The 13,070-nt window shown below is 43.9% G+C and overlaps 1 protein-coding gene across 1 annotated transcript in view; it reads right to left on the reverse strand.

The window, feature by feature from the left end:
* The window catches only part of NIM1K (NIM1 serine/threonine protein kinase), a 1,007,665-nt gene that overhangs the window by 871,658 nt on the left and 122,937 nt on the right, over nt 1-13,070 (reverse strand). The window contains exon 3 of the mRNA XM_044074200.1: nt 12,362-12,510. The gene's annotated coding sequence lies outside the window, so the exon portion shown is untranslated. The remainder of the gene's footprint in view (nt 1-12,361; nt 12,511-13,070) is intronic.

Below are 13,070 nucleotides of genomic sequence, written 5' to 3' on the forward strand. Positions count from 1 at the left end.
GGGACAGCACTGCCCCCTCCCCCATGTGTAATGCCCTCTCTGGTGAGGTCAGACCACAAAACAGTCTCCTATGAGGTAAAAATAAAACAAGAAACCCCAGCTAATCCTGGAATGTTCAGGAACTACTATAAGGCAAACTTTGCACTATTAACTGATAACCTGGTAAAATTTCAAGCCCCCGTAAACCCTGGGAACATTGCTGCCTGCATGGAACTATTTACAGAAACCATACTCACAGGCAGCTGTACCCACCAGGAATAAGTACAGAACTAACTCAAAAAACAGCTTCCAAGATGGCTGCACATTGACTAACAGCTTAATTATTGCTTCCTCAGAGTGAAAACAGAAGCTCAGCACAGAAAACCACTGGACCTGGATTTCTGAGTAAATTTCAGTAAATGGCTAGTAAGTGCACTGTCTGGATGCCAGGAAAAAAGAAATACAGAGGATCTGAAGGAAAATCAGTTACAAAAGGGAACGAAAAAACACTGACTAGGAAAAGTACTGTAGCTGATCAGCAAAAAGAAGTGCAAGTTCCTGACATGACTTCCAGTATCCCTGAGGAAAGTATAAAGCAACTGCACACAGAAACACTGATGGAGTATATCGACTCAAACATTAAAAGTCTAGGAAAAATGGAAGAAAATTTAAACAGATACTCAGATAAGGTGATAAAACTACAAAACTCAGAGACCAAAATGAAGAAAAGGTTGGCTTAATATGAGACTGCACAAGAAAGAGACGTTTCAAAAAATAAAATTAGAAGAGAGAGCATATAGGGAAAACCTGAAATTTTTAACTGAAAAGGCACATTGGTGTATGCTCCAAACCTAGCTATGAGAAAACAACCTAGACTTTTAATAGTAAAGATGCAATCCTACCAGGAGAAGGAGTTGATTCTTGACAAAACTGTGGCAGAAGAACAAAGTACTAAAAGTGGGAGAGAGTAGAGCTTTTGTGGAGAATAACTACTCCTTGTAAACCATACCGAAGAGGAGTAAATTTATTCCATTATTCACAGAATGTCGAGAAGCAGGCATGAGATTCAAACTGCTGTACCCAGCTATCTTCAAAATATTTTTCCATGGAGAAACAAAATCATTTTCTGATAAAGTACATGCTAAGGAAGAAATACAAAAATTTGACTAACAAAAAGTGAGTTGTGAAACAGAAGGAGATTCTGCTTCTTGTTCTTCTGGTAATAAAGACCACAAAGAGACTGCACTAGCAAAATATTTCCCAGTGTTTCAACTGAAAATGCCTGAGAGAGGGAAGAAAGCACAGGAGTTGACTAGAAGAACCAACAGTGCACTGCAGATGAAGCAGAGACAGTGTTTGGGAGCTGGAGATGAACAGGAATAGAACAAGAAAATCAGGAAATATTGGACTTTCTTGACTTTGTTAAACTTGTAAGGGACTCTAATGCATATGCTCTACTTTATGTCATTAATGTTCAGAAAAATACTCAGGGGGAAGAGGATGGAGAAAGTCAACTGTAAGTAAAACATTTTTTTTCTCAATAGTACTATTTAAATGGTGCATGAATTTCCTTGCATATTATAAAAAAGAAATTATGTACTTACCATAACGTTCCATCTGTGTTGTCCATCTTCATTTATCCTTGACATATGGGCTCAGTTCCAAATATTGGAATGGATTCTGCCATTACTACATCCCGCAAGAACCAAAAACACTCTAGCTTAAGTCCTACCCAGAATGCTCCTCTCCAATTTACCTCAGATTGATTTGCAGATAGAAAAAGACAAAGTATAATCCTAATAACACCTTTATAGAGACAATATCTGGTGTCACGTGTGAAAAATGTATAACTAGGATCATAATTCATTTCACCAAGAGGCCTGAATGGAAGGGGGACAGAGGGAGGGGAGTCCAGGATAAATGAAGATGGACAACACAGATGGAACATTATGGTAAGTACATAACTTCTTTATCTGATGCTGTCCATCTTCACTTATCCTTGACATATGGGAGAGAGTCCCCATCTACCTTGGACCTTGGGAGGACTCATGGAAGGCTATTCTTGAACACCATAGAACCAAATGACTCTCTTCCCTTAGAGACAAATCCAATTAGTAATGAAGGTATGTGAGGTAGTCCATGTTGCTGCTGCACAAATATTATCCATGGAAGTCTTAGAATGGCACACTGCTGAAGCAGCCATGGCTCTGGTAACAGGTCCAGAAAATTCAACTTTCCTCTTGTTGTATATGACGGAAATACAATCTTTTAGCCATCTAGATAAGGTGACTTTTGTAACTGGCTTGCCTATTTTAGTACTTTAAAAGGAACAAAGATTTGGTCAGACTTCCTTACATCTTTTGTTCTACGGAGATAGAAGAGTGACAGTCCATGAACATCTAGTAAATGCAAACAGTATTCACCTTTGTTTGAGAAATTGGGAAAAAATACTGGTAAATTGATTGCCTGATTGATATTCTTTTCTGACACCACTTTTGGTAAAAAAAAAAAAGGGTTTGTTCTTAGCAAAACCCATTCTTTGTGAAATATCAAATAAGGCAGTTTGCAAGATAAGACTTGAATTTCAGAAATCTATCCGGCAGAAGTTATCACTACAAGAAGTAGTTTTCCAAGGTAAGAATTTCAAGTCGCAGTCTGCAGCAGGCTCAAAGGGGGAAAGTACTATTGTCTGTAATACCAAGTTTAAATCCCAAGGTGTATATGAATCCTTATATGAAGGTTTTAACATCAAGGTCCCTTTGAAGAATGCTTTGCAAAGTTTATGAGAAATTAATGAACATTTTTTAAACCCTTTACGAAAATTTGAAATCGCCGCTAGTTAAACCCAGATACTAGAGGAAGAGGCCCCTGCTTGAAACAGCAAAGCTAAAAATTCCAAGACATTATAAACAGGAGCAGAGAAGGGGTCAATGTTATTATCACAAGTCCAGTAGGAAAATCTGTTCCATTTATTATTGTAGAATTTTCTGGTGGAAGGCTTATGGGAGGCCAAAAGAATCCTACAAACTGGGGAAGAAAGTTTATTATGCCTGGCAATCAATGGAACTGGAGAAGCCAAGCCATGAGCTTGAGGTTTTGAAGGTTTGGGTGAACTAATCCCTCTCATGGGATATGAGGTCCGGATCTGGGGCCAGAGTTCACAGTCAGTGAATCAGATAAGGCCAAAGAAAGACAATCCAAATCTGTTGGGGCCAGGAGGGAGTAATGAGGATTACCTTGCTCTTCAACCTAATTGCTTTCTTTAGAAATGGAGGAATTAATGGAAATGGGGAAAGGCATACAGGAGTCCAAAGGGCCAATCATGCAGGAGAGCATCTCTCAGGGACTCCCCCAGAGAGGGGAACCAGCAAAGTAGCTGCTGCACTTGTTGTTCTGGGGTGATGCAAAAAGGCTGCAGCAAGGCTGACCACAGCAACGAAAAAGCTTTTTCACCACTCTGGGATTGACAGACCACTCATGAGGCAGAAGAATACATCCATTCAGTTTGTCTAATATCACACTGGAACTTCCTGGAATATGCATTGCTATCAGAAAGCGGATGGAAGAGATCACCCACTGCCAGACTTCTGAGAGCTTCTCGTCAAAGGGGATACAACTTGGTTCCACCCTACTTGTTGATGTACCAGACTACTGACATATTGTCTGTTTCAATCGCAATCATTCCCAGTAGGACAGAAGTTTGAAAGGCCTGCAACACTAAAAGCACTGCCCTCAGTTCCAGGACATTGATATGCAAGCTGGCCTCCATGGGGAACCAAGTGCCTTGACAGCCTTACCCAGATAATGACTCCCTCCCACCCCATCTGGGAGGCATCCGTGGTCACTATGGCTTGGGGCAGACATGGGACAAAGGCACAGCCCAAGATTGCATTTGGTGAGCACCCTGGGGGCTGTGGTGAGACCAAAGGGAAAAGCTCTGAATTGAGAATGATTGGCCCCAGCTGGAAGCAGAGAAATTTCCTGGAGTGCCTGTCAATTTTTATGTGGTAATACGAGTCATGGAGATGTATTCAGCATATCCAATTGTCTTTCCCTAGAAACAGGAGAATAGGCTGAACTGTTATCATTCAGAATTTTTTCTGTTGAACCGACTTGTTCAAAACACTTAGATCCAAAACTGGTCTCCATTCCCCTGTCTTCTTTGGCACTAAAAGGAATCTTGAATAAATCCCGGATTCTATCTGGTCTAGTGGGACCTCTTGGATGACCCTTTTTTCTAGCGGTTTTAGAATGTCTAATGTTGCTGGTTCCCTAACTGGGTGGGATGTAGGAGATCTTGCTGGAGTTGGGGGGGGGGGGATGAAGGGTATGGTGTATCCTCTGGTTGTGATCCTGTGCACCCAAGTATCCAAAGTTATCTAAAGCCAGGCATGTTGGTGCAAGGATAAATGCCCCCCCCCCGACTGTCTCCACAGGAAAGCAATCAGGCCTCCTTTCAGGAGCACTGACATGGTTTCCCTGGAATGATGTTCCTGGAACCCTGATTTGCAGGCCACCTCTGCTGCGTGGATGGCATCTCCCTTTAAAGCTCTCCCCACTGCCCCTGGGGGAGCCCTGCCACATGTGTCCTGGAAAGGTCCGTGGGACTTTCTGAACCACACTTTCCACTCCTCTGGTTTCTAGAATAGGGCCGTTGAGGAGTATGAAAATGTATGCCCACTAAAGAAAGGGTCTTTCCATCTTTTCCCATCCGCTGGACAAGGTTTCTCAAATTTTAGGGCCAAAAAGGGACAATCCATCAAAGGGTGCATTGACGAATGAAGACTTGAATGGCTCTGCAAATTCGCACAAGCATATCCAGGTGTGTCTTTTTATAGCTACTCCCAGTCTCGCTGCTCTAGTCATCCCTTCGGCTGCATGTGATATAAGTCTCATGGTCGAACTTGAAATGGACTCTAGGCTGGCCAACTAAGAAGCAACCTTACCTTGGACTTCTTCAGATACAGCTCCTGTGAGGGTATCTGATAACTCTTTAATCAGATCCCTCTGAAGTCTGGTGAAGTGTTCCATAAAATTCAGAGAGTGTAAACAAAGGTCAATGAAGTGTAAATCCGCTTACCAAACCTATCCATCTTCATCAGTGACTCTCTATTAGGAGGATGGATAATGGAACTTTCCTCTGCCAGTTCCTTTTTTGCGGCCATAGCTACCACCATGGCATCTACTGCCAGTCCCTCTACCCAAAACTGATAGCTCCTTGAGTGCAGATAGAATTTTGTCTGGCTTCTTAGGGATGGGTTGTATGCTGTCAGGAGCCTTCCACACCCACTGTGAGATAAACTTCATGAGCTTGTCAGTGGGAAGAGTTTCCCAAGAGGTATATGGTTGAGTGCCCAAAGTTTGCAGGTACACCGACTCCTCTGAAGAGGGTTTTTGGGATGTCCAGCCACCCCTCTGTTTAAGAATCTCAAGGATGTCTCCAAAGGAGACGTCTTCCTGGGGTGACTGTGGGGAACCCTTCCCTTCATCAAAATCTGTGTCCTCTGTAATCGATTCCTCCAGGGAATCTAGGTGTTTTCTCTTACATTTCCTCTTCTGAGGTACCTCCTCAATGGGACAATCTGGGGAGGTATCAGAAGATGACAAAACCTGAATGGGTGACTCTTGCAGTTTCAGTGCTCACTGTCCAGGTGTTGGGATTGGTTGAAGCTCTGGATGAGTTGAAAGATCAGGGAACTGCTCCGACAGGGGAAGAGCCAACTGAATGCCCACAGTGTACATGGCCGTCTCCATGGCCTGGAAATCTGGTCCCACCAAAAAGGAAGGGAGCCAGGAACCAAGAAAGACTGCCTCAGAACTGTGGCCCCTCCCTGCTCCAAAGAAACCAGCCTCAGAGCCAAAGCCAGGGTAGAGCTAATGCATGCCAATGCCCCGAGGTGCAGAGATGGCTCTGAAAATACTGGAGTTGAGCCCTGCCCTCTGGAACTGACAGCACAGTCATGACCCCAAGAGTTTTCCGGATCTGAAACAGACGAAGAACTCAGGGTAGAAACTGTAACTGGATATGGAGATCTCGTCAGAACTGAAACAGTCAGCACTGGGAAACTTGAAGCCAGGATCTCCAAGGCCTCAGAGGAAGTCAGAGGAGGAAGACTAGGTAGGGTCACAAAGGAAGGGTTCTGGCCCTAGAAGGGTCTGGAAACGAGGACATACCTGCGAGTCCCCTTGCCACAAGAAGCTGATCCACCAACCTCAACACATCCATTTCTGTCAAACTCTTGGTGGAAAAAATTGACTGCTAGAGGGGGATTTTGGTCTTTCCAAAAAGGGGCTAGGTAACCGACCTGAAAAAGGATCTATAGAGGGGGAGTATCTGGTCCTAGGATGATCAAGCAAAGAAAATTCAGTGTTTTTAGTTAGCACTGAAGACATCGGTGCTGAAATGGGAGACGGCACCAAGACAGTCAGTTCGATGCTCTGGTCTTGGGTCTGCACCGACAATTTCGGCAACGATGGGGGAGACACTTTTGGTGCCGATGTTGGCAATGAAGTATCCTTTGAAGTAAGTGTCAGTTCTGCACTAGCAGAAGGAACTAAAGTTTTAAATCTTTTGGTTGTCAGTGTTGACTCCTCTTTTTAGGTTTGTCAAGTTTTGAAGAAGAGGAAGATGAGGAAGGGGAAGAAAAAAATAAGTTATGTACTCACCATAACATTCCATGTGTGTTGTCCATCTTTACCTTCATTCTTACAAGGATGGGTTCGGATCCAATCCTCGGATCTGACTCTGCCTTATATACAAGTTCGAGATCTTCCACTAACTAGTGGCCAAACCCTATCCCAGAATGCCCTGTTCCTGGAGGCCAAATCAATTTGGTAATGAGTGATAAAGGTATGTGGTTTTGCCCATGTTACTGCAGCATAAATGGTATCAATTGGTAGTCTAGCTAGAAAGGCGGAGGAGTTTGCAATGGCTCTTGTAGACTGGGCTTTAACCTTCTGGAGGAGAGCTCTGTTTTGAGATTTATAGATGTAGGTTATGCAATCTGAAAGCCATTTTGATAGTGTCACTTTAGAAACTAAGGTACCTTTCTTTGAATCTGAGAAAGATATAAATAGCTGGTCAGATTTTCTGAAGTTCTTAGTCCTGTGTAAATAGAAGCATAATTGCCTATGCACATCCAGCTGATGCAACATGTATTCCGCCTTATTCTCGTAATTTGGGTAAAATACTGGAAGCTCTATAGATTGGTTCAAATTGGATTCTGAACAAACTTTTGGCAAAAAGGAAGGGTTTGTTCTTAAGGATACCCTGTCCTTATGGAAAAGCAAGTAGGGGGCTTTAATGAGAAGGTTTGTAGCTCTGACACCCTTCTGGCAGAGGTGATGGCTATCAAGAGAGTAGTTTTCCATGTTAAAAACTTGAGTTCACAAGATAATGCTGGCTCAAAAGGGGGACGAATTAAACGGGATAGGACAAAATTTAAGTCCCATGGTGCTGGGAGGGGTCTCTGATAGGCGGTCATAGTACATTTTGGAAATGTTTTGCACAGCCTATGAGACATTACTTTGAGACCGTATTCACCGATTTGGAAACTAGAAATTGCTGCTAGCTGGACTCTTTCGGAGCTGCAGCTGCACCCTCGTCGAACAGTTTTGCTAGAAAGTGACTGGGACACTAAAGGGATCAATATGGTTATGAGAAGCCCATAGAGAATCTTTTCCATTTGCGTCTATATATCTTTCTTGTTGACGCCTTATGAGACGATATTAGTATATGTTTAACTGATAAAGAGAGGTTAGGAAACCTGGCTATTGTAGGAATCGGAGCAGCTTAGCTGTCAATTTAAGGGTCTGAAGGGAAGGGTGGAGCATTCCTGATCCACAAGTCAAAAGGTCTGGAACTGGGCTCCTCCTGAAGATAAGGCCACCAGATCAGACGAGGCCAGTACAGGGCAATGAGAATTAAGTCCCTTCCCAAACAACTGGCTTTCAGAAGAACTTTGGGTATCAAGGGAAAGGGAGGAAAAGTGTAAAGGAGACCTGAGGGCCAATCATGGACAAGTGCATCTCTTGGTGACTCCCCAGGAGGGGGGATAAGGGCAAAGTAGCTGCAGCATTTGGCATTCATGGATATTGCAAAGAGGTCACAGTAAGGCTGGCCCCACTTGCAGAAATTCTTTTCTGTCACTTCCTGTTTTAGGGACCATTCGTGAGGCATAAGAATCGCTCTGATGAGCCTGTCTGCTATCACGTTGGATTTCTCCAGGATATGAATTGCTATCAGAAAATGTTGGGAGGAGGTCTCCCACTGCCATACTCTCAGGGCCCCTCGACAAAGGGGGTAAGATCTGGTTCCACCTTGTTTGTTTATGTACCAGACCACTGACATGTTGTCTGTCTGTACTGCAATAGTTCCTAGCGGAAGAGAGTCCTGGAATACTTGCAACGCTAAGCACTGTTCTCATCTCTAGGACACTTGATGTGCAAATGGGCCTCGTGATCCTGCCAGATGACTTGGACAGTCTTTCTCAGATAAACCCCCTCTAACCCTATCTGAGAACCTTCTGTGGTCACTGTGGCCGATGGTTGGGGAAGTACAAATAGTCGACCTAGCATCACCTGAGTGGAGTAAAGCCACCAATGAAGGTCTTTCCTGCAAGTTTCTGTTATTATTTTGTGGGACATCGGCAATTCCTGCATTGACCACTGAGTGGACAGTAGCCACTGGAGAATTCTCATGTGCAGACGTGCTAATGGGACCAGAGTTATTGCTGCTGCCATGGCCCGAAGACTTTCAGGACTATCCTCGCTTGAGCTTTTTTCTTTATGAGAAGACAAGATCTGGCGTCATAGAACTTGGACTCTTTCTGGAGGAAGTCTGTCCATCATATTTGTTGAATCCAATTCTGCTCCTATAAATACTATATGTTGAGAAGGCAGCAAGGCAGGTTTCTCATAATTTATTGTAATTCTTGAACAAGAGCAGAACTGCAAGGTTGGTGTCTCTTGCTTTTATTAGTAGATGCTCAGTGCTGGTGGTTAGGAGCCAGTTGTTTAAGCATGGAAACACCCGGAATCCTTGGCATCTTAAGTGAGCTGGACTATTGCCATACATTTGGTGAACACTCTAGGGGCTGTAGTGAGGCCAAAGGGCAGAGCTAAAATCTGGTAGTGACTTGCTCCTTGCTGAAAGCGCAGGTGTCTACTGGCTTGCCTGTCCATTTTTATGTGATAATACACAACCTGGAGATCTATTGAGCACATCTGATTGTCTTGTTCCAGAAAAGGGAGTATTGGCTGCAGTGTTACAATCCAGAACTTGGACTTTTTTACTGATCTGTTTAGATTGCTGAGATCCAGAATTGGTCTCCAGTCCCATCTTCCTTGGAAATAAAAATAATCTTAAGTAAGTTCCGGATCCTATTTGGTCTGTGGGAACTGTTTGGATGACTCTTGTCTAGCAACTTTCGAATTTCTAGAGTTGCCTGATCTCTTTGACTGGGTGGAATGTCTGGAATCTTTTTTTATAATTGGAGCGGGAAAGGAAAAGGGGATGGAGTAATCTCTGGATATGATGTTTTGTACCCATCTGTCTTTTGTTATTTGTTGCCTGGTTTCTGGGTACAAAGATAAGTGACCCCCAACTGCCTCCAGAGGTGGACAGGCGGGTCTCCTTTCAGTAACACTGGAAGGGCTTACCAAAGAAAGATTCTCTGTCATCCTGATTCTGTGGACCCCCTCTGCTGTGTGGTCAGGGTCTTCCATTACCACTTCTCCCTCTGCCCCTAGGGGAAGATTCACCATGTGTGTCCTGGAAAGCTCTCTGAGATCTTTGAAAACACATTTTTCCACTTCCTTTCTGACCTTTGGGATACGGTCTGGTAGGTAGGGAAAAATGGACTCCTACGGCAGAGTCTTTCTTTACTGTTCACACCTTGTTTGTGTGTCCTTGACTTTGGGCTCAAAGAGAGAGGAGCCATCGAATGGGGCATTCACAAAAGAAGATTTAAAAGGTTCCGCAAAGTCATACAAGTGCATCCAGGAACGTCTCCTTAAGGATATTCCTGAACCCGCTGCTCTACTTGCTCCATCTGCTACATAAGAGATCAGCCTCATGGAGGAATTGACAAATAAATTTAAGGTAGAGAGCTGAAAGATGAATTTATTTGCAACCTCATCAACTACCAAACCTCGGAGAGCATCTCCTAGCTCTTTCAGGAGGTCTCTTTGTAATCTTGTAAAATGGGTAAGGTAGTTCAGCGATCTAAGGGCAAAAGTCGCTGAAGAAAAAATGCACTTTCCATATCTGTCCATCGTACGAGACTCTTTGTTTGGTGGATGAGAGATGAAGATGTCTCAGAGAGTTCCTTCTTGGTGGCTGCCGCCACCACCATAGCATCTACTGGGACTCCCTTGGTCAGGAAAGTTTTGTCAGCTGGGGATGGAATAAACTTATCTGGCCTCCTAGGAACAGGTTCCACTGAATCTGGAGACTCCGACACCTTTTGAGAAACTAGGTCCATCAGTTCGTCGAAAGGTGGAGACACCCAAGTGGAGAAAAGTTGAGACCCAAAGGCCTTCAGGAGTACAGATTCCTCTGCTGAAGGGTCGGTGAGCTTCCAGTCACCTCTCTGTAGGGTCGGTGAGCTTCCAGTCACCTCTCTAAGTATTTCTAGGATGTCTTCAAAGGAGACATCATAAGGAGGTGAACCATGGGGACCCCTCAGCTTCATTGAGGTCCGTATCAGAAGTGATGGACTCCTGTGGGTAATCTAAATGTTTCCTCTTACATAACCTCTTCCGAGGGACCTCCTCAGAGGGATACCCTGGAGAGGTTTCAGAAAAGTGGGGGGGGTGCCCTGTGGGGCATCCTGAGGCCTAGGATCTCTGCCTCCCTGTGGAAGCAAGGATACAGAGACAGACACCACTGCTTTAGGGGGAAGAACATCTGGAGATGACAGTGGAATTGTCTGCGGAAACAGTACTCTCTTCATCACCTCAAAGGCCCCCCACCCCGATCTGAGGAAATCCATGGATCTGAAGAAGCCGAGGGAACTCCCGGAACCAAGAACAATGGGCCTGAGGCTGAGGTAGGAGCCAATCTCACCTGAGCAGATGCCCCGAGAGGCAAGATTGAATCCGACAACTGTCCGATCTCACTTGCCTCCCTTGACCCAACTGGAGAGCGTCGGCGCCTAGACTCCGAGTTGCAATGGAGCCGAGGATATCAAAGCAATGGTCGGGGCTGAAGATGCAGATATAGGTATCAGCTCCAAAGTTTCCACCAGTATCAGCTCCAGACATTCCGACTCTGAAGTCCGAGATTGGATCGGAGGAGGAATTGGAGCAGAAGGGGAGGATGCAGTCAGATCCGAATCTCTCGGGGTTGGATCCGATAATAATTTGGTCAGTGCCGGAGTCCTTAACAGCCTTTGTACCACTCCATCCACATCATCATCAGACAGAATACTGGAAGACCGAGTCGGGGTGGCTGGAAATTTAGAAGGCTGCAAAATGGGTGACCTGAGGATCATAGAGAACGGCTCCAAATTGGCACCAAAACCATTGGCATCGGTGCTGATTATTTTTCAGATCTGGAGAAAAACTTTTGCCATTTTCTTTTAGGTGGTGCCGATGGAGAACTAGAAAAAGAAGAAGACCTCTTCTCTGTTTTATCAGATTTTAAGGAAGAAGACGTTTGTGATTTAGAAGAACCTGGACCTTCTTGAATAGCCTCTGTGATAAGTGGGTCTTTAACAGTCCTCTCAAAATAAGTTTGTTTTTCCTCTCCAGGAGTGCTCTATGGTTAAAAGAATGACAAACAGGTCAAGACTCCTGAGATGGACACCTCCCAGACAATAGACACAGATTGTGTGTCTGTCAGTCAATGACATTTTTTGTCCACAATCCTCGCATTTCTGAAAACCAGACTGTTTTGAATCATTGGAAGACATTTTTGAAGGAAAAAACAATGTACATATAAAACTTTTATTTTTAACAAACAACAAAGACTAACAAACGCTAACAAAAGAGAAAGTTTTTAAAGGAGGCACAGCCCTCTAAATTAAATGAACTATGCTCAAAAGACAGAAGGGAAGGGGAAGGAAGAAAGCCCTCTAACTCAAACGGGCTAAGGGGGAGACAGTGCTCTAATTTAAATGAACTGTCTATCAGAAACAACAAGATTTTAAGTAGAGAGATATGAGAGAAAGAGCACTCTAACTTAAATAGGCTATAGAAGTTTACGGAAAGCCGAGAGAGGGAGAATAAGGCCCAACAAAAGACAACGGCCAACCAGCAAAAAAAAAAGATGAGAGGTGGAGTATACTGTTTAGCACAACAAACTACAACTATTTCACCCTAGTATAACAAGAAACAGCAAAATTTTAAACAGTGAAAGTTATATAAAGATTATACTTACCCAGCGCTAGCATTAAGAGCACCCAATCTTGTTTAGCAGTAAACGTGATCTGGGAGACGTTCCTAGGGCATGCTGGGATAAGGGTTTAGCCACGAGCTAGTGGAAGACCTCGAGCTTGCATATAAGGCCAAGTCAGATCCGAACCCATCCTGGAATGAATGAAGGTGAGATCAGTCAACAACACATCATCAGTTTTACTATAATACTCAGATAAGGCCTCCTCAAAGGAAGATTTTATCATCCCCTTTAGCAACAATTTATTCTTCCGTTCTACCGGGGCCCAATGACTGAAACCATGAAAAATGGAACAATCTTCTTGCAAGTCCACCAGGCCCAGGCAATAAACACAAAGAGAGTGCCCATCAGAAATACTCAACTTATGGCTAGACTCCAAACATTTCTTAAAACTGGAGGTACCTTTACCTTTTTTGGTCATGATAAATACAACACGAATCTCACACACACACACACACACACACACACACACACACACACACACACACACACACACACACACACACACACACACACACACACACAACTGTATAAGGGAAAGTGGAGAGGAAACTTAAATAGCTATAGGAAAGAAGGTAGGATCCAGAGGAAAAAAACACAACAACGATATTAAGCAGAAAAACCTTATAACTATACAAAACAAGAAATACAAAGGAGAAATAACACTTAGCTCAAGAGCTAGTTGGCAACATGT

The sequence above is a fragment of the Protopterus annectens genome, chromosome 1.part1 (genome assembly GCF_019279795.1).
Source record: "Protopterus annectens isolate FY-2018-M chromosome 1.part1, PAN1.0, whole genome shotgun sequence".
In the NCBI taxonomy this organism is placed as follows: Eukaryota; Metazoa; Chordata; order Ceratodontiformes; family Protopteridae; genus Protopterus; species Protopterus annectens.